Source organism: Podarcis pityusensis (genome assembly GCF_964106645.2).
Source record: "Podarcis pityusensis genome assembly, chromosome: 7".
NCBI lineage: Eukaryota > Metazoa > Chordata > Lepidosauria > Squamata > Lacertidae > Podarcis > Podarcis pityusensis.
Genome location: NC_138031.1, coordinates 71,533,460 through 71,558,363, shown reverse-complemented (window position 1 = coordinate 71,558,363; position 24,904 = coordinate 71,533,460). Strand labels below are relative to the sequence as shown.

Below are 24,904 nucleotides of genomic sequence, written 5' to 3'. Positions count from 1 at the left end.
TGCTGCTCTCCCTGGAGAAATCATAGGAAATGTTTTCCCCAATTTATCTGGCCACAAATAAGGTAGAGAATTTAGAGGCGCCATTTGCACACAGTTCTTGGCGGGATGCGTAGTCTTGGGGACTGTGCATGTGATACAGATCTCTGAAATGTTTCTCCTCATCCTGACCATGTGGACTGTATACAGTGCTGTCTTTAGCATATGCGCCACCGGGGTGCAAAGATCCACCCAGCGCCACAAATTTTGATGTAAGAGTTAATTTCGCATGCACGGCACCATTGTGAATGACAAGTGCCGTCGTTGAGTCTGACAAGCGCCGCCATTGTGAATGACAAGTGCTACCGCTGGCATGGCGCGTCTTTGGTAAATGAGCTCACAAAGTCGAAAGTCCTTTAGTGAAACAGTAGGTATACATTTTGGTGATACCTAGGTATATGTGCATTTTGTTTTTCTAGCTTGATCAACATTATTTATTATTTCATAACAGGTAGATAGTTAAGAGCTTAAGCGGCTTTAGCGGCAGGCGCCTGGCGCCCCCCAGAATTCGGCGCCCGGGTGCCCCGCACCCCTTGCACCCCCGGGTAAAGACGGCCCTGACTATATAGCCACAAGTAAGGGCCTCCCTGCAGGTAGTACCATATTTTTTGCCCTATAGGACACACTTTTTCCCCTCCAAAAATGAAGTGGAAATGTGTGTGTGTCCAATGGGGCGAATGCAGGCTCCTTGGCTTCAGCGATAGCAATGCGAAGCCTCCGAAGCCTGTGCTCCGGAGGCTTTGCGTTGCTTTCGCTGAAGCAAGGAGAGTCTGCTCTTTGAGGCTGGCGGTGGGGGAAAGCAGTGCTTCTCCCCACCGCCAGCCCCACAAGCTGGGGGGGCAGCGGGAAGGCGCGCAACGCCTTCCCGCTACTCTCCGACGTGGTTTGGAGGCTGGCAGTGGGGGAAAGCAGTGCTGGGTCAGAAAACCCGCAGGAGCTGCTCAGCCTTTAAAGAGCGCGCCGCTCTTGGGGGCTTTTCCCCAAGGAGGGAGAAGGGACTGACTGGCTGAGTCAGTCCCTTCTCCCTCCTGTGGGCTTTTGCAGGAGATGGGGGAATTCCCCCACCTCCTGCAAAAGCATGCAGAAGCCGCACACTCTTTAAAGGGTGTGCGGCTTCTGCTGGCTTTTCTATGGGGGGGGGAATTCCCCCACCTCATAGAAAAGCCTGCAGGAGCCGCACACCCTTTAAAGAGCGTGCCGCTCTTGGGGGCTTTTCGCCGAGGAGGGACAAGGGACTGACTGGCCGTTTCAGTCCCTTCTCTCTCCTGGTCGAAAAGCCCGCAGGAGTTGCGCGTGGCTCCTGTGGGCTTTTGCGGGAGATGGGGGAATTCCGCCACCTCCCGCAAAAGCAGGGAGAAGGACTTGGAGTAGCACACAGGCTGCGTGCAGCCTGTCCGCTGCTCCCAGAGCTGCGGGGGGGGGTCATCTTTTCCCCCTTGATTTCCCCCCCTGAAAACTAGGTACTTCCTATGGGCCGGTGCGCCCTATAGGGCGAAAAATACGGTATTTGAAATGAGTAATACCAAAACTGTCTCTCATTGTGTTGTTTTTGGACTTTGTTTTTCCTGGGGTTTGCTATGGCTTCTTCTTGTGATGTATTTTGATGTTTTCCAACATCAGAAGACTTGGAGCAAACAACCAGGTTTTTGGCATCCAATATGAGAGCTGGACTCTCAAAAGTGCTGAGCAGTAAGTGTTGTTTTAATTGAATCACCTTTGCTCGCATTTACAGAACAGTTCAGTTCGCTGGTAAATAGGAGCAGCACTGTTTTATTTATGCTTATGACACCTTTGAAAACCAGTCCTTAGGCATTCATGGAACACCAGGTGGGCTTATTAGAAAGATTCCCATTGAGTTCACGGCATCTAATGCAGATCAGTCATTTTCAGTTTTTCTTCTTTTCTTTGGCTTAATTTACTCCCTCAGCATATATTTTTAATGTGCCGTTTAAGAAAAGCATGTTTGTGCAGGATACCATTATTGCTTAACATATTGCTTACGGATTATAAACTCCTGCAGGCTACGCAGAACAGATCAGTACGGGTATCAGCTAACTTTGGTTTATTGTACCATTCTGAATTGTTCAGCATGCTGCAGTAAATAGGCTCTTTTGTGGGGATCTAAAGTGTGGAACATCTTCCAAACAGATTCTGGTAGTAGAGTTCCAAAGTTGTTGTCAGAATCTGACCAAGCCAAGTGAGAGAGAGAGAGAGAGAGAGAGAGAGAGAGAGAGAGAGAGATGAATTGCAAAAGAAGCAAACCTACTGATACAATTTATCCTTCATTATCAAGTCAGACCCTGAAAATCTTCCTCAGGAGTAGTGGCTGTTATTGTGTGAAAAAGTGGAACAATCCATCTATGCTGCTCTTAGCCCCTTGGAGTAGGTTCAATATAATAATAATAATAATAATAATAATAATAATAATAATAATTTATTTGTTCCCCACCCACTCTGGGCAGCTTCCAACAAAGATTAAAAATACATTAAAATCTCACATATTAAAAACTTCCCTGAACATAAGATCAGTGCTATTTTTCTAGAAAAAGATATGCCAGAACTCACCATAAACCCTTGTTCTTTTATAATGGTAATGGCAACCAACTGAGATGGTGCCGGAACCAGTGAATTCCAGCTGAAAAAAAGCCCTGCATGTGATGTTGCTGGTGGTGGTTTTGTGATGACCCTGAAGTCAAATGCCCCCTTTCCACAGAGGATGAAGCTGGCAATTCAGAGTGGGAGAGGGAATGGCCCTCACAACACCTAACCGACAGGAGTAAGAGTTTGTGGGGCGAGTACCCCTCTGGCTCAAGAACATAATGTTCTCCCACATTTGACACCCAGGACAGTTCCCCTCATCCTTCAGAGCTAACAACCACTAAAAACTGGCCGGGCCCTTCTAAATACTATAGCAACTTTTAGTGGAGGTGGAGCTTGCTGCCATTTAAGTCTCAGTTTGAAGACAGCTGCTGCTGCTGTAGCAACATCTGACTTCTATTTTCATGTCTCCAGCATGTTCTCTACATGGTAGTGACCAACATAGCCTTGCCCCCAGTTCTCACAACAGAATGTGTTTTGCTGCACTGAATCAGCTATCTCTAGCTCACCATTTCATTTCCCACAGTGACCAACCAGCTAGCTCTCAGTAAACATCAGGTTTGTTTGTTTGTTTGAGTAACAATGTTCAAGAAAGCAAAATGCTGCAAAATGCAATTACTCCAGCTTCTAATCCATGGTGACAGTCTCCATTTTAGTCCGTCCCATTGGTTCCTCCCTCCCCCAACACTGATTTTGTGATAGCAGCAACCAATTCCACACTTGTCTGGGATGCACTGATTATGTCCTGTTTTGCTGCCAGCTACACTCACTTTGCTGGAGTCTTAGATCTAATCTTTATTAGTTTTCCGCATCAGTGGTGTACATATATCCACACCCCTTTACAGATTGATTGATTATGAAAGAATTTGTTCCTCCCCTTCTCCCCATTTGCAAATGGGCCTTGTCATGTTTAGTGTCAAGATCAATGCAGCCATTGAGCTCTTTGTGCTATGAATGTGGAATGCAAGAATCCAGTGCAAATATGAATGGCTAGCGGGCATGCCAAGTGGTGGGGGCTGAAGAGTCTTCACACACACCCCAATTTTTTCAATGTGGGGGCTGGGCGCCCCCAAATCCTGGGGCCCCGCTCCACCTACTTCTTCCCTTCCAATGTGACAAGGGGAAGAGGAGGCCCTCCATGCTCCCCATTCCCCACCCAGTGCACGAGCAACAGCATCATGACCACAGGACACCTGCACACCCTGGCCTGGGGCCTGAAGACTTGTGCACTTGGTGGGGGACAGGACGCATCATGTGACATGTAACGTGACACGTCACATGATGCACCCCGCAATGTGGCAAGGGGGCAAGTCGGCACCATTGATGGCTAGACTGATATCGACAGTAAGGTAAAGGGACCCCTGACCATTAGGTCCAGTTGTGGCCGACTCGGGTTGCGGCGCTCATCTCGCTTTATTGGCCGAGGGAGCCGGCATACAGCTTCCGGGTCATGTGGCCAGCATGACTAAGCTGCTTCTGGTGAACCAGAGCAGCGCACGGAAACGCCGTTTACCTTCCCGCTGGAGCGGTCCCTATTTATCTACTTGCACTTTGACGTGCTTTCGAACTGCTAGGTTGGCAGGAGCTGGGACCGAGCAACGGGAGCTCACCCCGTCGTGGGGATTCGAATCGCCAACCTTCTGATCGGCAAGTCCTAGGCTCTGTGGTTTAACCCACAGCGCCACCTGCGCCCCTTGATATTGACAGTAGATGGAGCTAAATGAGTATTGATGTGTATATCTGTATCGATAAATACACTGATGTTTAATTCACCATGTTTTCCATGTGTGTTCCAATGAATGAAACATGATACTCTTCTGCCATTCTTTAAGTACATTTTTTTCTCCGGCTTAATTTTGGAGTGGCTTTTCTCCAGAACCCTTTGCTACATGCTAAGAAATTTTATCTAAGGGAATAGCCACCCCTCATTGTTATAATAATTATAACCTTGTCATTCATGTCCTGTGTCAAAAACGCTATCCACAGAAACCATCACTAGCCCTATGGGCATCATGTTTACTGAAGGAAATATAGACAAACAGTGAGAGTCACCGCAATAATACCAAAACAAGCGTCGTACAGGTATGTCAGTACCCATTAATTCCTTGAAACTCTTCCTGTATACATTTTTGCAGATTAAGATAACTGAGCCCATTCATTGGAAAAAAAATGAAAATATGAGCATCACTTTTAAACAAAATGCAGGCAGTGCATGTGGCTTTTAAACATACTTCTCCTGTTGTTTGTCAGGCAAAATTATATAGCAAGGTGGTGAATCTGTGGACAACAGACTGGATCAGGCCCACCAAGCTTTTTCAGGTGGTCTGTGAAGCCCCCAGCCAATTTGGTACTTTCCAAAGGCACCTCTTCCTGACCTTGCAAAAGCTCCTTTTCTTCTTGTGTATTGCCACTGCTAGTTCAGAGGTGCCCAGGAAGAGGAAGGAGCGCAAGGTCAGGAAGTGACACCTTTGGAAGTTATAGGTAAAAGGTAAAGGTAAAGGACCCTTGGACTGTTATGTCCAGTCAACGGTGACTATGGGGTTATGACACTCATCTCACTTCAGGCCAAGGGAGCCGGTGTTTGTCCACAGACAGCTTTCCAGGTCATGTGGCCAGCATGACTAAACTGCTTCTGGCGCAACAGGACACCATGATGAGTGCCAGAGTGCAAGGAAGTGCCATTTACCTCTGCGCTGTAACAGTACCTATTTATCTACTTGCACTGGTGTGTTTTCGAACTGCTAGGTTGGCAGAAGCTGGGCCAGAGCAACAGGAGTTCGACCTGTCACATGGATTGGAACCGTCAACCTTCTGATCAGCAAGCCTGAGAGGCTCAGTGGTTTAGACCACAGCGCTACGCACTCCCCCTTTGGAAGGTATATGCATCACACTACAGTGTGAGTGAATACAAGTGTATGACTGCATGCATGCATTTGATTGATTGATTGATTGATTGATTGATTGATTGATTCAGTTTATATCCCGCCATTTCTCCTGACTGAGGAACATATTTATGTGTGAGAGAGTGAAAGAGAAAGTTGTGTGGCTGCATGCTTGATGAGTGTATAAACTGTTTGTGTAGGTTTGTGTGCTGTATATGTGGTGCAGACGTTAAGCTAAAAAATACTAGCCACCCTGGTATATAGAATGTTTTGTAGATATCACTCTGTGTGTGTGTGTGTGTGTGTGTGTGTGTGTGTGTGAGTGAGTGAGAGAGAGAGAATCACAGTTCTTGTAGTTTCAAAGAATCATAGAATATTAAAGTTGGAAGGGATTCCTAGAGTCATCTAGTCCAACCCCCTGCAGTGAATGCTATCCTTAAGCTGAGTGATGCCATCTTTCAAAGGCACATCAAAATGTGAGTAAATATGAACATCGTGCTCAGGGTGTAACGCCAGCCTTCTCTGCCATTAAGTGATAGGTGTATTGATTGAAAAGAATAATAAGGATGGCCCATTATAAGATACTCACTGGAATGAATCCCTCATTTCATTGATTGTTGCTAAGATGTGCACATTTCTTATGCCGTCACAATGAGCACTTCCAATGTGTGTGCTTTGCTCCAATCCCTTTTGAAATTCAGGATTCCTTTTACTGCCTGCTAAGTGCCCAGGCTGACTAGCATGAAATTTAATTTGTGCTAATCAACTTGAGGTGAGGGGAGCAGAAAATTAATGGGTCTCATTTTATGTTACATTTTTACAGCAACCTCTCCCCAATTATTTCCCTTAATAAAACAGAATATGTTTTGTATTGGAGCCTTTCTATACTTCACAAACCCATAATTTAAGCACTAATTGTGCAGTGGAGGAGAAAGCCACATAGCTTTTGCGCTTCCCAGTGATAGCTCTGAGAGAAGTGCTCTGTTTCCTAAGTCGGCTGCAAGCGCATTTATAGCATTGTTTACCTCATAAAGCTGTAGGTGTTTACTGGTGGGAGGGAATATCCTCAAATGCTCCTGGTTCCTGCTTTTTTAATAATAATAAAAACACCATAATGAATCCTACTAGATGAAACCAAAACTGCCTCTGGCTCATCACTACATCACAAGCAGCAAGCAGTTCAATACCTTTGGGAAACTAGCAAGCAGAGCATGGAAGCAAAAATCTTTTTCTGTTGCTTGTCTCCTCCTGCACCTGATATTCAAATGTATATTACCACTGAACATGGAGGTCCATTCAACTATGAAAACCAAAACCTATGACAGTGGTACCTCGGGTTACATAGGCTTCAGGTTACAGACTCCGCTAACCCAGAAATAGTACCTCAGGTTAAGAACTTTGCTTCAGGATGAGAACAGAAATCGTGCTCCGGCAGCGCAGTGGCAGCAGGAGGCCCCATTAGCTAAAGTGGTGCTTCAGGTTAAGAACAGTTTCAGGTTAAGAACGGATCTCTGGAACGAATTAAGTACTTAACCCGAGGTACCACTGTACTATATCCCTTCTAAAAGAAATAATATTATTTTTTAGAGAGAGATGGATTAGAAACTATCTGAGTTAGTCATCATGGCATGCCCTCCAACATTTTTCTGATGAAAATAAGAACGTCCTATCCAGTCGCGTACCTGGGGGGCAGCACTTACCTTGGGGGCAGCATGCCAGAGCCCAAGGTGATGCCCAAGTCCAGGTGCCCCAGAACATGGCATGTCGTTCCCCAAAGCAGCATGACCTGGGGCTGTGCTTACAGGGCGCTGAGCTGCTGCGTCCATCCCAGCTGCCAGAGGGCAGCTGAAAAGGATGCAGCTGGCACTCGCTGGCCCTACAATCTGAGCTGGGCCCGCAGCACACCTGAGCCACGGTTTCTCTCCCTTCCCCCTGTGTGCACCTGTCCCAGGTGCCCAAGCGCCTAGCTACGCCACTGGTCCTATCATGAAAGGTAAAGGGACCCCTGACCATTAGGTCCAGTTGTGGCCAACTCTGGGGTTGCGGCACTCATCTCACTTTATTGGCCGAGGGAACCGGCGTTTGTCCGCAGACAGCTTCCGGGTCATGTGGCCAGCATGACTAAACCACTTCTGGCGAGCCAGAGCAGCGCACGGAAACGCCGTTTACCTTCCCACCAGAGTGGTACCTATTTATCTACTTGCACTTTTTAGTGTGCTTTCGAACTGTTAGGTGGGCAGGAGCTGGGACTGAGCAACGGGAGCTCACCCCGTCATGGGGATTCGAACCACCAACCTTCTGATCGGCAAGCCCTAGGCTCTGTGGTTTAACCCACAGTCCCACCCGTGTTCCTATCATACCCTCCAGCATTTCTTTGGTGAACATAGGGATGTCCTAAGGAAAAGCTGGACATTTGGGGATCAAATCAGAAATGTCTTCTGTAAATCCGGGACTATCCTTCGAAAATAGGGACACTTGGAGGGTCTGCTTTTGTGGTGGTGGGTTCCAGAACTTTATCATGTGTTTTGTGAGGGAAAACTTTGTTTTCTGTGTCCTGACTGCCATACACTAATTTGGCTGTTGATCCTGGCTTGCATAGCAATTACATGTGCTTGCCCCCACTATGGCTACATGGTACCATATGGTAAGAGGGCATTGTCCATTGTGTCCTCTTTAAGTAGGCCAAATTTGTGTGACACCCAGGATTGCTCCCTCAGTCCTGTCTACTAACTCTGAGAAGGACTAGCACTGACGATGTCTTTGTGAGTATCTGGAATTGACAGTATCTTTCCTGTGAACTCTGTAACTGTTCTCCCTCCTGCTTGGTCCTTTGGTGAAAAGCAAGCCTTGGTGCCCAGTTGCAGCAGGAATGTCCTCAAATGAAGAAGGAAGGGGCTGAGTCTTCCTTATTAGGGCCAAACATTCAGGGAAAGTGTGGGTCATCTTTTGTACACCCTGCTGAGTTGAAAACAATGTAGCTTTTCAATTCTACCCTAAGCACCACAAACTGTTTTCATTAGCAGATGCGGCAGGACCATAGCACTTCCCTGACCCCATTGTGCTCATTAACATGGGAAAGGGCAAGTCTGAAACAGCAAGAATAAAAGCTCAGTCCATGTGAGTGAGAGAGTTTGCCTGTCTTCCCTTTTTGTGCATTGTTGTGTACAATTGTTCACTGTATTACAACACTTGGAAGGCTAGCCTGTCATCCCACAACATATTATTTCTGATCTGTGGTTTGCCTTGCAGGAAGTAACAATCTGTCAGTGTTGTAGGCAACATTTATGCAATGAAAATAGGGATGTCTTATTCAATTATTATTATTATTATTATTATTATTATTATTAATACTCCACCTATCTGACTGGGTTGCCTCAGCCACTCTGGGCAGCTTCCAACATATATAAAAACATAATAAAACATTTAAAACCTTCCCTATACAGGATTGCCTTCAGACGGCTCAGGGATCAGATAACTCCATACTCTCCAACATAAAAGAATAAATTGTGTGCACAAACTGTAGCCCAAATCGAATTAACATAATTATTGTCATTTATTTATTTTTAAATACACATTTTGAAACATACACATGTTTTCTGTGCCAGAAATCTTCACAAAGCAGTAATGTGTAAATCCACACAAAAGCAGATCCAATTTTATGCATTTTCACTTCGGAGTAAGTCACACATTAAGTTTAGCGTGCATAAGATTGTTGTTGTTTAGTCGTTTAGCTGTGTCTGACTCTTCGTGACCCCATGGACACCAGGCACTCCTGTCTTCCACTGCCTCCCGCAGTTTGATCAAACTCATGTTAGTAGTTTTGAGAACACTGTCCAACCATCTCATCCTCTGTCATCCCCTTCTCCTTGTGCCCTCAATCTTTCCTAACATCAGGGTCTTTTCCAGGAAGTCTTCTCTTCTCATGTAGTGGCCAAAGTATTGGAGCCTCAGCTTCAGGATCTGTCCTTCCAGTGAGCACTCAGGGCTGATTTCCTTCAGAATGGATAGGTTTGATCTTCTTGCAGTCCATGGGACTCTCAAGAGTCTCCTCCAACACCATAATTCAAAAGCATCAATTCTTCAGCTATCAGCCTTCTTTATGGTCCAGCTCTCACTTCCATACATCACTACTTGGAAAACCATAGCTTTAACTATACGGACCTTTGTCGGCAAGGTGATGTGTCTGCTTTTTAAGATGCTGTCTAGTTTTTTCATCACTTTTCTCCCAAGAAGCAGGGATCTTTTAATTTTGTGACAGCTGTCACCATCTGCAGTGATCATGGAGCCCAAAAAAGTAAAATCTCTCACTGCCTCCATTTCTTCCCCTTCTCAGTTTATTTATTAGGGGTCTCCCCCTCACAGTTTTGAAAGCTGTGCCAAGTCACCAGGGTTTAAATTTAGTGAAGTCAGAAACTTAGCAACCTTACCACCACCAATTTTCATAATGCTGCCATGTTTAAATACTGACATCAGAAGTCTGGAGGCATCAGGAGTGAGAACTTCATCAATGGCAGGTTTGAGGTGTACTGACATTAAAATAAATGAAGTCAGAAAGCTGGTGTGATGGGAAATCAAGGTATAGCAGGAAGGTGCCAAAGGCAAACAGTGGAGAAGAAGCTAACGGGAAGAATGCAAGGACAGCCAAGGTCTGAAGGATCTATAGGTTGACACTGGGTTATATATGGACGAGACATTGTGTGTGCACTGCTAGAGATGAATCAAATCAGGGTTGAGAAATCTAGGGTTGCCATATCTCTAAAAGTAAAAACCAGGACATAAATAAACCCTATCACAGAAAGGCCAACTAACTGAATAGTTCTGGCACATTCTCCTGCAGGTAGAATTTAGGGAAGATGCCCTCATCCATTCCATACATACTTTGATTTTATTTTAATATATATGCTCCTAAACCTAAGGGTTATCTGGTCTGTTACAATAATTATGGGGTAAGGTGGGGGAGCAGTATACTGGGATATAATTCTAATGTTGTATTCCCAGAGGTGGCCTATATATTTCGAAACAATGTGGGTTTTTCTTTCTTTCTTTCTTATTTTCATTTGGGTTTTTGGTCGTGTGTGGTTTTGGATTCATTTTCAATGCCTCCAAAGGTTCCATTGTTATGAAACGGTGTGAATAGCAGAAAGGAGTTTATAGCATTACAGTAACCCACACGGTTTTGGGATTATAACATGAAAAGGGAAGGATAGTTCATGGGGTTTAAATGTTAGCGCAGGGAGTCCATAACACAATCTCTACATTATTAAGTAGTGTAGCATATTTTATAAGCACTGAACTCCTTTTCTTTATTTGCTGCTGGAAATAAGCCCTATATTGAATCATGTATTATCTTTCTAAGGAAGTAAGTACTGCTATCTAAAGCTAAAAGAAACCCCAGTTTGGGGAGGAACCAATTTTACTTGAGCTGCACCAAATGTTCACAAGATTTGCTTGTGAACAGCTTTCAAACAGCTTTCAAGGCTGTTTGAAAACCCACCCTCTGTTTTTGAGGTCTTTCATTTTGAAATTTTACTATTAAATGACCTGATATGCTTCTGCCTCTTTAAGCCTTCTTCAGTGTGTCATTCAAACCAGCCCAGGGTCAAATAGTGAACACGAAGCTCTTACGGTGCCACATAGATCATCAGAGTTGGCTATATGATTATGTCACTGAGGCCAAGCTATTTCCTCCCTTTGCTCTCACTCAGGGACTTATCTGTTTTGGCAAATATATACCAGGGGTCCTCAAACTTTTTAAACAGGGGGCCAGTTCACTGTCCCTCAGACACTGTCGGGGGCTGGACGGGAAGTTTTGGAGAGTGGGCTGGCGTGCTTGTGGGAGCTGGGCACCTTGGAAGCCAGGAGCCTGCAGGAGCTGGCCGAGAGCGGCATGCACTGCCCTGTGCACCTCTTCAAGAGAACAGAGACAAGGACATGCTGGTGCCTCACCTGCGGCTACCGCCCTGTGCAGGTGTTTCTGCCCCTTTGTCCTCCTGCTCCCTGGAGATGAAGGCTGCTGCCTGGGCCACTTGGCCACCAGCCTCATCGTCCTCCACCAACATGTTGGCCGCCAATGGAAGCATGGCAGCAGCCCCACCGAGCTCTAGCCTGGGCCGACTGTCCTCCTCCAGATATGCTGCTGCTGCCCCCCTCATGGGGACACAGAGTGGCAGCAGCCACAGGAGCACCAGGGCGGCGGCGGCGGGAGGAAGAGGCCGAGTGGTGGCAGCTCTGCCAATCAAACACCACGTCTGGTTTACCTCAGCGTTTGATTGGCTGGCAGAGATGTTCCTGTGCCACGCTGAGGTAAACCAGGTGCAGCATTTAATTGGCAGAGATGTCCCCACACTGAGGTAAACCAGGCATGGTGTTTGGCAGAGCCACCGCCGCTCAGCCTCTTCCCCCCATTGCCATCGGCAGGAGACTTGGCTTCGCAGAGGGTTCTTAAATGGCTGGGCAGGCTGGATATAGAATCCTGGCGGGCCTGATCCGGCCCGGGTGGTGTAGTTTGCCTACCCCTAATCTAGACTGTTCTGAGCTGGCTGACACAGTTCTACTGGCTTTTGGTAACTATGTTACTGGTTTTTATACATTGTATGTTAAATTGCTGCAACCCACCCTGGGATCTTCAGGGTGAAGGACAAGAAAGGACTGGAAATGGATCTTACAATAAATAAATATAAATAAAACTCCTTGTTGACCAGGCAGCAGACTCCCATGCTTTGCTGCACTGCTGGTTTTGCTGCCTGCCACTGCAGTGTAACAGCATATTCATGCCAATCCAGCTCATGATGCATAATTGTACATGACTACATGGGATGGAATGTACATACATGGAGTATGCATGCTCATCCTATTAGAAGCATTGCACCAATGATATTTGGATGTATACATACGGAGGTTATCCATTCATGATGTTCTACTTTTAGCTTGATGTAAATACACATCCACAATCAGTGCCAATGGGTGAACCAAGGAGGAGAGGTCTGTTCTCCCTGTTTCAGAAACAGGTGGGCTTTCCTTCTTCTTTCAGCATCCATGCGTTTGTTTGTATCCTTTCCTGTGTATGTGTGTGTAGGGGAGAGTGAGGGTTTTTCTGTTTTGCTTTTTGCTTATTCTTGTGAATTGCATTTCGTTTGCTGAAAATCTGTATGTGTTGTTGAACTATATGTTGTAGACTCTGGATGCTGATAAACAGGTAGGATTATTGGTGTGGGTGAAGTAATTTTGGGCAGGTGTAAATAGGCTGGGGATCTTGATAGGTATTATTCTGTGTATGAAAATAATAATAATAGGCCCTTATTAACATCCCCCAAAGGTTTAGTGAAATATTTCAGAAGTTATTTATTTAACAAAATGTATAGAGTGATAAATACAATAAAAATAAAAAATCTACAAGCGGTTTACATAAAGTGGTGGAAAATATTTAAATTTAACCATGATTTCACTAGTGTGCTTTTAAATAATGCTTCCGATAAATGGTTTTTCGCTCTATAAGAAGTTTTATCCATCTTCCCCAAAATGCAGAATTTACTGCCATGTTTGTTGTTGTTTTTCCTGTTCTTACTACTTCTTTTTAAACTCATGTCTTCCTCGTCTAAGACATTTACCATTTGTCACATGTAGAGTACAGAAGGGACTAAGGAAATGAATTAACCATACTCATCAGGTTTTAGAGCATAGGACAACATGAATGTCACTTTATTTTCATTTTCAAACGCTAATAAAGCAATCAGGCACATTTACGTCTCATAGATTGACACGGAATGACAAGATGCATTATTCATGAGTAGGAAACACAGGCTTGTTGGCGGTTTGTTACCTGTGCAATTGATTTCCATTTTCAAAATGAATAGAAATGCATATTTGTTGTTTATCACCGATAGAAATGCCAGAAAGTCTGGTAGCATACATAATGAGGAGTGCTTTTCCTGTTAATCATAAATAGGATATTTAGACTTTTTCTCTCATCAAAGATGGTTTGATATACAATAACATCTTAATGTTCCAACATAACATCCTATTTTCCCAAGTTTCCATAATATTGTAATGTGACAAAGTAATAGAACTCAAAATGAAACTATGTAAAAAGGAGTAGACAACAGTGTCAATTGATGGCTGACTGTTGGAAGGAAGAACATTTAGAGTGGTACTCAACTAGGTCCACTGAAATTAATAGCCCTAACTTAAAGGTAAAGGTAAAGGTACCCCTGACCGTTAGGTTCAGTCGCAGATGACTCTGGGGTTGTGCCCTCGTCTCGCTCTATAGGCCGAGGGAACCGGCGTTTGTCTGCAGACAGCTTCCAGGTCATGCGACCAGCATGACTAAGCTGCTTCTGGCGAACCAGAGCAGCACATGGAAACACCTTCCCGCCGGAGAGGTACCTATTTATCTACTTGCACTTTGACATACTTTCTAACTGCTAGGTGGGCAGGAGCTGGGACTGAACAATGGGAGCTCACCCTGCCGCGGGGATTTGAACCGCCGACCTTCTGATCCACAAAGCCAAGAGGCTCAGTGGTTTAGACCACAGCGCCACCCAAGTCCCAGCCCTAACTTAGTTAAGTTCATTAATTTAATTGGGTTTAAGCTAAGTAAAAATTAGTCGAATTGCTACCCTTATGTCCCCTCCCATGGTGTCCATAACATTTATTTATTTTTTTACTTTCTCCCAAATGAGTGAAAGGTTTTCATTCCTTGTTTTTTGGGGGGAACCAATGACTTTAGGGTGCTGTCACCACAGATGAAAACCTGCCCACCAGCTAGTGTGACTTGGCTGAGGAGATCACATAAGAGGCTTAGCATGTCCCTTCCTCTCCTTATGGCAACTACAGGTTTGGGTTGGTGGGTGTGACTAGGTCTGAACGTCCTTTCTCCCCAAACTAGAAGCTATGTTTAGGAGTGGGGAGAAGGAAATGAGACAATGTTGGTGGCCTTCCCTTGTTTCCCCCACCCCTAATATAGCTCCTGTGAGCCTGTGTTGCAGGAGGCTTACCACATCTTCAGAATCTAGAGGTTGAATTTGATTTGGGAAATACGTTGTAGGTTTAGTTTTGGAAAATTGTGCCCAGATGACTCAGGCAATGTCCTCTATAGAAAATCTGATAAGCATGCAAAAGAGTGAAGCTGAAAAAAGGAAACAAACATCTCCCCACTTCATGGCAGTCAATTATAAACTTTGAAGGGGGAAGAGTTAACTCCCCACCTTAACATTTGCTGAAGAGTTAAAAAAAATGCACTCTTAGTAGCAGAAAAATTAAATTCCAGTCCCTTGATCTATCAACACTGACAGTTCTAAGGATTTGGTGCACTCCAGAAACAATACCAAAAACATTCATCCAATGTTTACTACACCGGTTTTCACATAAACCTCTAACTGGTTTCACCACTCAATTTGTGTTCCTGAACAGCAGGCATCTTTCTTTTAATTCTTAAAAAAAAGAAAGAATTGTTTTTGGTTTTCTAAAAATAAAATAAAAAATTGCTTCTTTTTAATGTCTTGTCTACGTTGCTCACCACTCTGTCTCTCGGCTGCTGGCTTGTCTTTGCATATTGTATGTTCCTGCCCAGCAGAAGCTCTACTGTGGCCTTAGAATATTTTATACTCCTAAGTCCCTCTATTGGTGCCTGGTGGATGTCCTACCATGGCCCGGGATGCCTAATCTCTCACTCTGGTTTAATCTACCATTGAAGATTTCGTAGATTCATAGAATTGTCGAGTTGGAAGGGGCTCTGAGGGACATCTTGTTCACCCTTGCAATGCAGGAACCCTGCTCACAACTCGAACCACCAACCTCTGGTTAATAGCCAGACACACTGACCCATTGTACCAGGGTACAACAGTACATTTAATACTATACAATAGTACAATAGTACCATTGTTCTATTTCTCCCCCCCCCCCTTCTTTCATTTTAGCAAACTAAAGCTAGGTAAGTATATCTCTCATGCCTTCTTTCATCATTCTTGGGTTGTTGTTGTTGTTGTTCACTGCTCTCCACTGTTTCTCCTTTCCCTTCACTCTGCCTTCTCTCTTATTTAGGTGCCCTTGAATATGAGTAGTTCCCCCCTTCTCCTCTTGAACAGACTACAGTAACTTGACTGTAAAGTCATGTGTTATTTTCTCTTATTGAACTCCTTTTTATTGTTGTTAAGTTCCCAAATCTCAGATCAGTCTGCCATTCCTGGGAACCTTACAGAAATGCTCCACTATTTGGACCCTAGCTTATACACGCTGTGCTCCCATTCATTTGGCAATTCTTTTAGTTCCTGAGCCAGCTCCACTTTACTGAAATTAGCCAGGGGCTGCAGATGAAAGAGTTTCCCTAAATACTAGGGTCATCGGTAGTTCCTGAAGGGCATATTCCCCCCACATGGAAGGGTGTTCAAGTTGAAATGCGTCTTAGAGGCTCATGTCTTTGAGCAGTATGGGAAACAATGGCGACAAATAGGAAGAATATAAATGATTCCCACAGGGAACAGCCCTGCTCTCAAAACTGCGAATTTCATGTTAAAGGGGACCCTCAATAATTGGTCTTAACACTCCAAAATGCACATGTTTTATATCATTTCTGAAGGCCTTGTGAGTGTTGGAAACATTGGACCAGTAGCTTGGTTGTAGGGCTCATTCTCAATTCCTGACATTTCTAATTAAAGGCATCTCAGGGAAAGATCTCAGCTTGAGATCTCTGGGAAGTACCTGTTAAACAGAGTAAATACTGTAGATGGATCAATGGCCAGACTCAGGAGAAATCAATCCATAGATTTCTCTTTTGAGCATGTAAGCAAATCTATGTTGTCCATAATTTTTAATGTTGAGTTGCCTAGAGACTTGCCATGTGTAGGTGAATCATAAATGTTGTTAACAATAATGACAATAGTACTCACCATCATAATCTGAACATGTAAACAAACCTATATTAATTATAGCTTTGAATCTGAAGTCATCCAGTGCCTTGTGTTGCGTAGGTGACTCTCAAAGCTGTTGATGGTTGTGATGATACTAATGCTAATAATATAACGATGGCTTCTGGTTTCTCGTGAGTTTTTAAAAAATAAATAAACAAACAAATAGCAAATGGTTGGAGTCTTGAAGGCTTACCTTGTTCATTTGTTTCTCCTACTCTTTTCTTTGAGCTGCTTCAAACTTTAATGTTCTCACATGTTCACTGAAAGTATTTCTGAATGAGGAATGCTATTAGTCTTGATAGCTGAGAGTGCTGTGCCAACATTTGCCCTTCAGTTTCCTTCCCTTGCAAAACAGGGTTCTGCTTAATGCCTCGTTCTCAGGGGCATTAAGATCCAACAGAATTTTGTTCAATGTGGGATGGTAGCTGAATATGGCATGCATGTTTTTTCTTTCAATTAAACATCCCTCAAACACTCTGCAGCCTCCCTGGCTGCTCACGCTTACTAATCTAAACACAGACACACACTGTGGGATGAGTTGCCTCAGTATATCTTCCCCTGGACTTTGATTAAAGCAAAGGTACCCAGGAAGTCTGCACTGTTCAGACCACTGATGAGACAATTTGTAGAATGAAAGAAAGGACACTCACAAGTGCCAATCACCCAGCACAAAAGTAAGGTTGGGATGGCAAACCCTTTCACCCATCCCATGATAATTTCATTTAAAAAAAAAAAATCGTCTCCTCTTCTTGGATAATTTTTGAATGTAATTCTCCCCCCCCCATTAATTCATGGAGATTGATTATTGTCACAGCAATAACTAATAGCTAAGCAGAACCTTCATATTTACAGGCAGCATACTGGTGGGTAAAAAGGGTTGCTGTTGTGTGCTGCCTGTGAACTTCCCACCCAAAAGGCACAGAATACACTATCCAGCAGGCAAGAACTTCTATACCCTTGGCAACTGTGCTGAATTGCTTATTTCCCTGAAGAGGATACCAGGACCTTTACTGATTTCTCTGAAGGCCTCCCAATGGTTCTGACAAGTCTAGTGGTAGCTGGAATGTATGACCAAAGCAAATCAAAACATATTTAAAAATTGTTGCTGTTTAAATGGCTAGATGGTCAGTTAGTTGTTAATTCTTGGCACTGAACACATATTTTAAAAAGTATGTATTTTTGACCCAAGCTTTTCATTTAACAGAATGCCTCCACTTTGTTTACTCCTGCTCAACTGCAATCTCGTCAAATTCTTGTCTCTGTCTTGTGCTAACATTGTTTTGGTCTTCAGAGGTCCTTAAATCAATCCATTTATGAGGCCATTCCTGAAAGATGAATGAAATATGGCAGTGGAAGCTGTGTGGTAGTGATGCAGCCCTGTACCAAGCTGTCACATTTGTGTGGCTTAGTCACAGGCAGTCAATGTGGCATATGAGTATAGGCTCTTTGGCTGATCAACTATTGTCAGGGGCTGGCCAGAGAAGGAGGAATAATGGAGACCACCTTTCCATCCTGACTCTTCCAGGGAGGAGGAAGTGGAAGATAGTATAAACTTACAACAGTGGGAGGTCACAGCTCAGAGGCAGACGAGGGAAAAAGTTGAGAAATAATGGGAGAGGAGGAGCAAGCAGAGCCGGAGCAGCAGCTGGCTGACACGTTGTCACTAGAAAGCATTCCAGACCCTCCATCTCCCAGAACCTGGCAAGCCTTAAAGGTAGGAGAGCAAAGAGCTCAAAGACAGAGGGCAGGTAGCAGCACATGTAGAGGAGATGATGATAATGGCGAATGAGGAAGTGGGGGAGAAAGGGGGTGGCGATTCACTTGGGACAACACCATTATCCAAGAGGCTGGGTTCTATAGCCTCTCTCTGTAAAGTATGAAATAAAAAAGGACTGAAAGAAACTTTTCCTTGTCTTTATACTTTCCTGGGCAACCAGCCGGGGGCTACTGACAGCATCCTGACAACTAATTTGCCATGTATCAAGTAGCACCTGCTTGCTTCTCTCTCTGTGTGTGTCTGACAGATAAGAAGAGGACTACATGCATATGCACACACTCTCTCTCTCACACAGCTTTCAAGAAGAAAAAACCTTAAGGACAGAATTCAACTAAGTTGTGTGGAGCGAGGGCCACCCAGAAAACAGGACTTCCTCCCTCGCCTCCCCACACACTCCCAAAATCTGCTCAGGAGGGCTGGTCACACCTCCAGAACATGTGAGGGGCACATAGTGGGGGAGAGAGAGGGGGAAGTCCCATTGCACATTCATACCTCATTTCTTGCACACCTACCCCACTTAGGGACTTCATTGAATTCCGCCCTATGTATGTGCCATTAGCCTGTCTTTGGTGTTGTCACTTGGAGTAACTTCGGGTTTTCTGGGGAGAAGCAGAACTGATATAGAATTGATATTGTCATGTGTTGGGTATTACCCTCCAGGCTTGCTTTTGCATCTCTGCAGCACTTCCTCCACATGGGTAGGATATTAGAAAAGTCGCCTTAAGAACCTACCTACATTTGCTTGAGGATAATTAACTGGCAAGTGGTTTGACAGGGGTGTTGGGATTTCTGCTGAAGATCCTTAGCTCCACTCACCTTTCCCAACATTCCCTTTGGTGAAATAATGTCTTTAAAGCACTTTAAGGTTGTGGTATAGATGTGCCCTGTGCCTGTTTGGATGGATCCTGTTTGGATGCATCCTGTAAAAAGCTACCTAGAATTTTCCACTTCATGGAGAGGGAAAGATCTTAAAGATCCAATGAGACAGTACGATTTTGCTCTCAAAATGGTATTTGTTTTAAAAGTGGAAGCATAAGCTGACATGTTGTTAAACCACTGATTATTCCAGTGTTCCGTCTGTTCAAATTTATGAGTCATTTCCCCTTGCTTCCTTTTCTATTCCCCTTTTGCAAGAATCTGAACATTAGTCTCCTAAAAATGACTTGCGAGCACCAGAAATCATTATTCATGATCAAATATTTGTGTATCTCTAGGCAGCATTTACACCAAGCACCTGCTGTAAGTCACATAACTTCAAAAGAAGCTCTTGAATAGGTAGAAAAACTCCGCATGTGGATTTCAATAGTTCATCTCTGCAGTTCTCCCTTCTGTGTTTCTTCCTCTGTGCACATTTTCATAAATGTCAGGACGGTAGCATTGCATCCCCCTCTATGCTTATTAGAGCTTGATTTTCTGTTAGCTCCAGTTCCTCCCACCCCTGCATGCTCTGGGATGATTCTGATATTCTGCCTTTTGTGTATGTCTCTAACCATGTTTTCCCTTCCACTGAGATGTTGCCAGTGCATAAGACCACTTATGGGGATTGGGGGAATCATCAGAAAGAAATAAGAACATGAAATAATGGGCTAAGTACCAATGAAAGCAAATGTTTTAGTATGTCAGTAGCAAATTTGTTATGGGCCATGCCATAGCAAGTTACTTGTAGAAAAGCTTAAAAGGTAATATGATTTGCATTAGTTACTCATTTCCTACACCCTCCACAAAGGAAATTATTGGTTTATTGAAGTGTGGTAACTAACAATAGCAATGTGAGATATGACCCAGGAAATCTCAGGGTTAATTTTCTTTTCAGCTGTGATCTCCTTAGATTGTCTTAGGACAGGCATAGGTAATCTGATTCCTTCAAGATACTACTGCAGTACAACTCCAACCATCCCCAGCCAGCACAGCTGATGGTCAGGAATGATGGAATATGTAGTCCAACAATATATTGATGGTATAGTGTTGGCTACCCCTGCCTTCAGGTTATCTGCCTATGATGTGAGAATAGTCCTGAGCAACCTGACAGAGGTTGTCTGAAAGCTTACCAACAATGGATTGTACCCAACTAAGTTCTGTTTATTGGACTTATGTTAACCTGTGTTAATCATGCTCATTAATTTCAGTGGGACTGTTCTGTGTATGACTAGCACTGGAAACAACCCAACGTACGCAAAATGATTTAAATGGTTATATATTACTAAATTATTTCATTTAAGTCAGTTCAAAAGTGGGAGGACACAGAACACTAATAAGTGATCTCCGCCATCAAGCTTTCTGAAAAATCCAGAAAAGGAGTGAGAAGAATGACAGACAATTCTATGGCAGATATAGCTCACCACTAAAATGGTGGTAAATTTGCAATATAGAAGCATCTAATGTTCATGAATTAATTAATCTTCTTATCTGGCAGAATCTGAGAATCAAGAAGCATGACTAGCGGATCTTAATTGCTTTGATTAATGTTGGTGAATCTCATTTTATTATACTCGCCATCAATTCTGTCCTGAGTTCATAGCAATATTAGCATTTGTGACCACAAAGCTATCTTTGTATGAACTGGATGGGCCGGCCAAGGTAACAATCTGGTCTGTTTCAAGGGATGCAGCCCACTTTCAACACAAAGTTTCACTGTCTGGCATAAAGTACAATATTTTAAATGATAATGATATTACATAGCAAATGGGGTACTTTCAAATATGACTTAGAATATGCTAAAATGAGATATGGTGGGTTCTCTTTTGGAGAATTTTGGGCAGGTACCTGCCACGGATTTGTTAAATATAGAATAGCCAGTACTCTGTCTTGGCTTCAGCTTGGTTCAGTATCAATGTGAATTTGCACTTCTTAAAACAGTATGTGAACTAAAATGCAGCTGACCTTCAATAGTTACTCCAGATTTTGTGATCTCCACTCTAAAGAAGTGTAGAAAAATGTGTGCATATTGGGGAGAAGAGTGCACAGAAATGCATATATTAGTAGAACTAACATTCAAAGATGCAAGTTGGGCAAAATTGCTTGCAAAAATGTGTCTCTTGGGAGAAGTGCACACAAACATGCTGATGCTTTTTCATGAGAACTTTGTTTTTTTTAACTGACACAAAAATGCAGGGAGCTGAACTCAATACCAGCAAAATGAGAAACTGAAAGAATCTGAAATTGACAGATCCATTCATCCCTAGACATTATTACGGGGTACAGGTAAACATGATGCAACTGAATAGCTTTTCGTACCAAGCTACTAGGTGGATGAGTGATGTGTACTCTTCATTCCTATGCCAGATTATATTAAATTTCTTTCTCTCTCACCCACAAGCTGATCTAATTTATTCCTGTATTTCTGCCTCCTCACCTCCCTGAGTAACCAATTAAGTATGTTACATTGCTTTTGGAAACTTAGTCTGATGAGGGCATCCAAATCCCTGTAACCCAGCTGTTATCCTGAAATCATTGGCATTTTATTGGTCAATGAAGCTGGCAAGAAATATACATACTTTCTGCCTTGAAAATATGGCTTAAAATGAGAACTATGGAGGATTTATTCTGCTTTTATCTCCTCCTTAAATTTGTGCAGGCTACCATCTCTTCTTGCCAACATAAAACAATTCTACAGACTCTCTTTTGTCACTTTTGGCTAAATTCAGATTTACTACCTTGCTGCACACATATCTAGAGAAGGGGGAAAACATCAACACCTGGTTTTCTGTATACTGTTGCCACATTGTACTAATGCATTCTGCCTTCTTTAAAATGAAGACTGCTTTCTCTATTCTAGCCTTGATTAATTTGCTGCTGTTATTATGGCCATCTGACTAAATGGCATGCATACTTCTATATAAAGTTTCAGATTATTCGTAACAAAACTTAGCAGTAACCAATCTCATCCTTGAATCCACGTTGGTTGGTTGTCAATTGCAATATGAACCCAGTGCATACCTCTACAGGTGTATTTCCCAAAATCATTACAAAATTCCTCATTTAAGAGGTGGGATAAACTCCCAACCCCCAACCCACAAAAAGGAAACTTTCTGTAGGATATCATCCACATCCTGAGAAAGTGATTTGCTTTAGGAATCACCACTAGAAATCATGAGGAAATCATTCAGTGGAATGGCCATCATCTTTCATCTGTGGATCAGAATATACCTTAGTATGTGAACCCAATTGAAAGTAATGCAGTGTGTATATAGACCATCCATATTCAGATGCACATCTGATCTACACTTGCAGATCTTGCCATAGCTGTGGAAGCTGTGGGCTTGGGAAGTGATGTGTTAGATTTGTATTTACATGAATACGTAATAATCTTACTAGCTTAGGTTTTAGAAAGTTGCAAAATTTATTTATTGGACTTGTATACCACCCCTCATCTGGAGATCTTGGGGTGGTTCACAGCATCAAAATACAAAACAAGAACACAAAATACATAATAAAAACAAGAGCAGCAACAACACAAACCCATAACCCCCCCTTCCACAAACACATCTCACAAAATCTGCCATCCTTGCCAGTCAATAATAATTAGCAAATATTATTAGAATCTTGCGCCTAAATGAAGAAAGGTATGCAAACTTTCAGCATAAATTATGCTCCTCCTCCCCCGCCCAAGTTCTGTTATGAAGAGCTGAAATTCCTGTATCCTGCGCAAAAAAGCTTTAGGATGTGATCTTAGCCCATTCCTCAACTTCATCAGCAGTCTGGTCCTTCCCTTGTTGTCCAAACTTTGCTGGCACAAATGAAAATTATCCCAACCTAGTCCCTTGTTCAATTCTATCCTGAGCCATTATTTAAAACTGCCTGCCAGGGGATGAATGACTACAGTACACAGACTGCCCATACAATTGCAAAGGATATTGATTTCCTTTACAGTTCGCATCCATCATTCTTTGCCCAAGACCTGGATGTTTTGTGAAATTGGAGAGATGCCATCATGTAGTTTCTTGCATGTGTAATTGAAAAGAAAAAAAGGAAAGGAAAATGAAAACTGGTGGTGGGAGAATGGTCAACTAATTGCCTTTTCAGATGACTAAGATTGTCCCCATGCAACCTTGATTCTTTTCAATTGTTTTGCAGTTCAGAAAAAAGGATGAGGTTGGAGTTTGCTGGAGAACTGTGGCTGGGTATTCCACCCACACCAGCTTTTGTGGCTTTACCTTTAATGCACATATCCCTATCTGTGCTCAGAAAGGCTGCAGAAGAGCTCTGTGATGCTTGAAAGCTTCAACCCTGATCAACAATGCAACTCAAGCTGATAAAAGGCATTTTGCCTTTTCTGTTATGTGACCAAGATGAGAATCCTCGCAGGCAAATCAGCTGTGTGTCAGTTTCACCTCTTTGCTTCCAACATTGCGCGAAATACTGATTTTCCTTTTTTGCCCTTTGAAATGCATTCATCTGCTGTACAAATTAATGATTTCAACCCACTCACTGTCTATCCATTTTTCCTGAGTTCTGCACAGATCTTTTTAAAATGGAGAGGGGATAAAAACACAACACAGGCTTCACTGAATGGGGATTTAATGCTCCTTCCCTGAAGAGGAGAGCAAATGTTTCTGATGTAGAAATACTGAATGCAAGAAATAAAGTGTGTGCATTAATTGAAAGCGGGGGCGGGGGTACCCTGCTGTGCAGAACTACTCTGAATACAGCAGCCTTCCTGTTTGCAAACTTACTATTCAAATGAACCCCGAGCATATGGGGGGAGGAGAATAGAAACACACCTTTAACTTCAACTTTCAGCAACGTATCTGTTTGCCATCTACTTCGAAGCTCTCACTCATATATCTTTATTTCTCTCCTGCCCCCCCTACTCCCCCCAAAAGAGAAAGGTGAAATCAAGCATTATATTTATAAGCATAGCCTCTAATCTCCCTTGCAGTGAAAGCATGTTTGTGAATCCAGAGATCATAGAAGCAAAACAACTCACCTTTCTCTCTCCAGTGAAAGTGACGGCAGCTTTGCTTAGTGCTGTGCTGGTCCGCAGCCTCTCTGGTGCCTTCTTCGTCTCTGCTGCGCGTTAGCAGTTAGCTCCAGTGATCTCTCTCTGTACTCAGGGCTTTCTCTCCCTCTGCATCACTTTTAACTTAGGCAGCTTGGAAACCGAAGCCAAAGGTACCCTCTATCTGATTGGTTTCCGTTCAGCACCCCCTGATTAATAAGAAACGTCCCTCACACATGGAGAGCAGATTGCTGCTGATGAGGCTGCAGTCAGTGCTCAATGTGAGGAGGCTTTGGGAACGAGTCAGGAAGGTGTGGAGGCGAGATGCGAGTGTTTGGAGAGGGAGGGTGAAATTTGGATGTGCCAAACACAGTGATTTGCAAGTGAATGGAGGAGGAGGGCACAGAGAGGAGAACTCTGACAAGGACTCCCCTTACAGAAGAAAGCGCCTCTGTGCGTCAAGCCTCACTCACCCAGTCCCAATTTGTATGTTCAGCCCTCTTCCTGGAAACAAGAGGCAGTCATGTCTGCAGCCTGTAAATCAGCCAGACACAAGATTTTTATTACCCTGGCCACCTTGCATTGCAATTCAGTGCCAACTGGGAACTTGGAATTGCCCTATGCAACCGATGGGTTGAGAGACCTCCACATTTCATAAAAGTAAAGTTGAGGCTCCTCACTTACCCTACCACCACCACCACCTTAAAAAAGGCATTAGACTTGACAACATGGACATGCGCTTCTGAGGGGAAATCCTTCCCAAAAATTC

At 43.5% G+C, this 24,904-nt stretch overlaps 1 protein-coding gene across 2 annotated transcripts in view; it reads right to left on the bottom strand.

Moving 5' to 3' along the window:
- LOC308481931 (cadherin-9-like) overlaps positions 1-24,542 on the bottom strand; it is a 142,172-nt gene extending 117,630 nt beyond the window's left edge. The window contains exon 1 of one of the 2 annotated variants that reach the window (XM_081014767.1): positions 24,124-24,542. The gene's annotated coding sequence lies outside the window, so the exon portion shown is untranslated. The remainder of the gene's footprint in view (positions 1-24,123) is intronic. The other variant, XM_081014765.1, reaches the window with a different exon arrangement.
- Between the last annotated feature and the right edge of the window lie 362 nt (positions 24,543-24,904).